Source organism: Vollenhovia emeryi, unplaced genomic scaffold (genome assembly GCF_000949405.1).
Source record: "Vollenhovia emeryi isolate VEMERY1.0 unplaced genomic scaffold, V.emery_V1.0 DF940021.1, whole genome shotgun sequence".
Taxonomy (NCBI): Eukaryota; Metazoa; Arthropoda; class Insecta; order Hymenoptera; family Formicidae; genus Vollenhovia; species Vollenhovia emeryi.
The window spans coordinates 5,278-10,554 of NW_011966345.1; positions in this window are offsets into that span (position 1 = coordinate 5,278).

Consider the following 5,277-nt stretch of genomic DNA (forward strand, 5'->3'; position numbering starts at 1 on the left):
GCGAAACGTCGGCACCACACTGCAAACGGACGCGGCAACCATCCGGAAACCGTGAAGACTAAAGAAGACAACAGCCGCGAAAGCCTGAAAGCCAATTAATTTAATTAATGGACAAAATGTAAATTTTAATAAAATGAAATTTAAAAATCAAAAAATGATGCGCTTACTAGTCGAAATAATCGGAATCGCAATGCACTCAGGTAAAAAAGTTGTTAGTGATATTTGCGCACTTCAAATGTACAGCCCGTTACAGGTGTTGCATTTGATTGTGTTGTGGTGACTCAATGTCTTCATTGTTACTCAATGTAACAATTCCTGCTCACTAGCTGTTGAGATATCTGGTATTTTTTCATCCAACTTCTCAATATACCGATACAAATTTGTTTTGGGAATTTTGTGGGATTGTGCAACAGAAAATATGGCCTTTTTCTTGATCTTGACGTCTTTAAGCGTTTGTACCAAAGCTGAAACATCTGTACCTGGATCTTGACGGTTTTTAACGTATTTATGAGGCATGATGACTGAAAGCAATGAAATATTTCATAAAAACACTTAATTTCTATTAAAAACATTGTTCCATTGACAATTTAGTGATTTCCCACTTTACCCCACCAATAATTTCCCACTTTACCCCATCCACGCCGTTTTAAAGATTTTAGCATGGCGTCGACACAAGGTTAGAGTTGCCCAAACGGGAGAGGCTCAATTGCACACAGTACAATTGGACACGATGCAATTGCACACAGTGCTATTGGACACATAATGTTGCGCACAGTTCTTTTGCGCACAGTTCTTTTGCGCACCGTTCATTTGGACACAGATCTTTTGCGCACCGTACAATTGGACACCGTTGCTTTTGGACGCTGTGCGACTCTGAACTGTGCGACACTGAACTGTGCGACACTGAACTGTGCGACACTGAATTGTGCGACACTGAACTGTGCGCAAAAGAATTGTCCAATTGAACAAACGCTGATTTAGAAAGATTTATTATTTATAAATTAGCAAAATTTCCAAACAGGGCTCTACATGCATACGCGTGTGTCTGTGTGTTTCAAATTATATTTCGATAACCTGTGTCCAAAAGCAACGGTGTCCAATTGTACGGTGCGCAAAAGAACTGTGCGCAACATTATGTGTCCAACAGCACTATGTGCAATTGCATCGTGTCCAATTGTACTGTGCGCAATTGAAGGCTTCTCGTCCAAACAACGTATTACATTTCGAAAGATAACAATCAGAAGACTAATTTTCGTTTTAAACGGAACGTTGAAATACCCTCGAAACACACTTGGACGAAAATAAGGAAAACAACTTTGCAAAACTATTTTTCTCACTAATTCACAGAGGAATGAAAAACTGCGTGCATACACGTCAGTAACTTGTGAAAAATGACGTAGTAATAGCAAGGAACATTTGACAGCAGTTGGTATAGTTCAATACCCATAACTGCATCGAAAAATGACATTTCCTACTTTACCCCACTTCCCACTTTACCCCACTTTCCCCTATATATTTCTGTTTATGATCGAATAAGTAATATTCCTCGGTGGTCGAATTGATTGAGACGCCCGCCTAGAGCGAAGGGAGGTCCAGGTTCAAACCCTGGCTGAGGTAATATTTTTCGCAATAAATTTAAACGATTAAATGATTAAAATATAAATATATAATACATTAAAATAAAATAGTACAATAGATTAATTAAAATTAAATAGTAGTAATAGTAGTAGTAGTAAGTTTATTTCTCTTGCGGGGTACAAGCGGACCTCCGCTCCGCTCACAAAATCTTTCTTCGCATTTCGCTCGTCTTTCGCTCGCACACTCGAGAGAGAGAGACTCCTCATTCTTCCTCATTCACTCTTCCATTCATATCTCTTGGACCTCCGTTTCCGCCGCATTCTTCATTCTCGTCTGTTCTCATACTCTCTTCCTCGTCTACCCTCATCCCCTCCCCCCTCCATTCTCCTCATTCATTCTTCTCCCCCACCTTCCTCCTCTAATATTTCCTCTACTATTTCCCTCCAACCTCTCTCCCTCCCCCAATCTGTGCAGTCCTCCAAAATATGTTCCCACGTCTCCTCACTCCGTCCACATACCCTACATAACCTTCTTTCCTCTTTCTCCCAATACCTATTTCCCTTCATTTCCTCCCCTAATCTAAATCTCGCCATCCTCTGCCATCTTTCTTCTTTCCATCCTTTTTATAAGTATCCTGGTAACCCCTTTCTTTTTACCCATTTGTACCATATATTTCCCTTCGTCTCCCTTATCCTCCTCCATCTTTCTTCCTCCTGCTCTCTCTTCTCCCTTCTCATTATTTCCTCTCCCCTCATCTCCCCCTCTTCCCTTAACCTTTCTATCTCCTTTATTTCCTATCTTTTTTCTTCATAAAACTCCTCTCTTTTTTTTCCCACTCCCCTATCACCTTACCCTTCTTCGCTCTCTCTCTCTCACCTCTTCCCAGCACCACCTTGCTATCTCCCCTCCTCTTCCTTCCCCTAACCTCCTTTTATAACCCCATGCTCTCATTCCCGCCCTTCCTCTCATTTTTTCTCTCATTAATTCTTCCTTATCATATATCCTGGTATATTCCATCCTACCCCCATTATCCATCTTAAATATCTTTCATGCATCCTCTCTATCTCCTCCCTTTCCCTCCACCCCCAAATTTCCACCCCATAGCTCACCACCGTCCATACTAATCTGTCAAAAAGCCATAATCTTCTCGCCCAATCCCCTCCATATCTCCTTTTCCCTATCCCCCACACTTCTCTCATTACTACCGCCCCTTTTCTTACCCTCTCTCTTATGTGTTCCTTACTCTTTCCATTAGCCATCACTACATACCCTAAATACGTGACTTTCTCACTTCTTCTATCTCATTTCCCTTCCACCTCCATTTAACATTTTTCCATCTCCCTCCTCCTTTCCTGCATCTCATCACCTTCGTTTTCCCTATGTTAACTTCCAGTCCTTTTTCCTCCATGTACTTCTCTAACCCCTTTATCATTCCTTCTATTCCTTCTTCATTTTCCGCTATCACCGCTATGTCATCCGCATACGCCATCGACCATATCTTTCTTCTTCCTACTTTAATCCCTCCCCAACCCTCCCTTTCCAATTCCTCATCCAAGTCCGCCAGCAACATTGTGAATAGACATGGGCTCAATGGACACCCCTGCCTTACACCTCTCCCTGTCCAGAATATTTTCCCCTCTTTGTCCTCACATTTACCCTACGCCTTGTTTCCCTTAATACCTCTTCGCATCTCTCTACCAGACCTTCCCTTACTCCTCTTTTCCTTAAGCATTCTTTCAATTTCCCTTTATCTACCGAGTCAAAAGCCGCCTTTAAATCTAGGAACAATACCACCATCTTCCCATTTTTCTCCGCTATCTTTTTATTTATTATGTAGTTTAACCCATATATCTGATCCACTGTGCCTCTTCCCTCTTTAAAACCTGCTTGACTCGGAGGTAACATCCCTTTCCTCTCCACCTCCTCCCTCAGTCTCTTTGTTAATACCGTTGCGTAAATTTTGTACGCCGTCTGTGTTAATGTTATCCCTCTATATTCCTCGACTTTTTCCCTTTTCCTTTCTTCCATACTGGAACTACTACCCCCTCACTGCATTCATCCGGCCAGCCCTCTCCCCTCCAAACCTTATTACATATTTCCCATAACCAACTTCTCACCTCCGCTCCCCCATACTTCCATACTTCATTTGCAATTCCGTCTCCTGCCGCCTTCCCACCCTTCAGACCTCTTATCACCTTTTCTATCTCCTCTCTACTTATTTCTTCTTCTTCTCCTATTCCTCCATTCTTTCTTTCTCCCTCCTCTCTCACCTTCCATTCCACTCCCCCTAGCATTTCCTTAAAGTATCCTTCCCACTCCTCTATTCTTATCCCCTGCTCTACTCCTTCCCCCCCCCCTTTCTCTTCTCACCACCTTCCATACCTGCCTTTCCGTTCTTATACCTTCTACTTCCCTTTCCCATTCTTCCCTTTCCTTCCTTTTCTTTTCTTCACATAATGTCTTATATTCTTTCTTTCTTAACTTATATTCTTCCCCCTCTCCCCCCTTCCTCTTCCATTTTCTAAACTCCTTTACTTTTTCTTTTAATTCTTTACACTCCTCATCCCACCATCCTTTTTTTCTTACTCCGCTCATTTCCCTTTCCACCTTCTCTATCGCCTCCTTCACCCTTCCTTTCAGCCTCTCCCACTCTTCTCCTACCATCCCCCCTCACCCTCTCTCCTTCCACAATAATCTATAAATTTCCTTCCTTCCTCTGTCCATATCCCTCTCCCCCTCCTTTTCTTTTTCCATCCCTGTCTCCCCCTCTCCCTCCTCTCTCAACTCCACCCATACCGTCAAAGGTTGGTGATCCGACTGTGTTCTCCTCTACCACCAACCTTTTCACGCTTCTTCTTGTTTCTCTATCTCCCACCACGTAATCTATCACCGTTCCGCCACTTCCGCCTCTTCCACCTGTATATGTCCACTCTCCCTCCTCATCCCCCTCTGTATTTCCATTCATTATTGACCATCCCATTTCTTCTAAAAATCTACATAACCTCCTTCCCTCCCCATTACTCTTCTCATCTCTCGATTTTCTTCCTCTCCCTTTCCTCATCCCCTTCCTCTCCTCCTCCTCCTGTCCCCGTCCTTGCATTAAAGTCTCCACCTATCAGTATTTTTACCCCTTCTTCCCTGTTCTCCATCCATTTTCTTAACTTCTCTATTTTCCTATCTAAATCCTTATTCACATACACTCCTATTATCCTCCACCACTCTTTTCCCAGTTTTACCTTCATGCTCATCATTCCATCTTCCTCGTCCTCCTCTACTTCCCCTTCTATCTCTATTTCCTCCCTTCTACCCATTACTATCCCTCCTATCGCTCTTCCTTTTTATTCTTTTTCCCTGCCTCTTGTATCTCCCATCTATATCCTTTTGGTAACCACCTTTTCACCTTCTCCCAATCCTTTCTTCTGCACCCATGTCTCACTCATATAAATTATATCCCATTTTCTTATTACCTCCCAGAAGTCTTTATCTTTATTCATTAATCCTGCTACGTTCCAGAAACATATCTTGTATTCCTCTTTTCTCTTTACTTTTCCTTTTTCTTTTTTTTCGCCTATTTCTTCTCTCCTCTTCTTTTCCTTCCACTTCTTTTCCCCCTCTCCTACTCCTTTCTAGAAAAACTCTTTCTCCTCTCTTTCTTTTCTATTTCTTATCTCCTGTCCCTTTATCAGCTCGTCCTTTTCC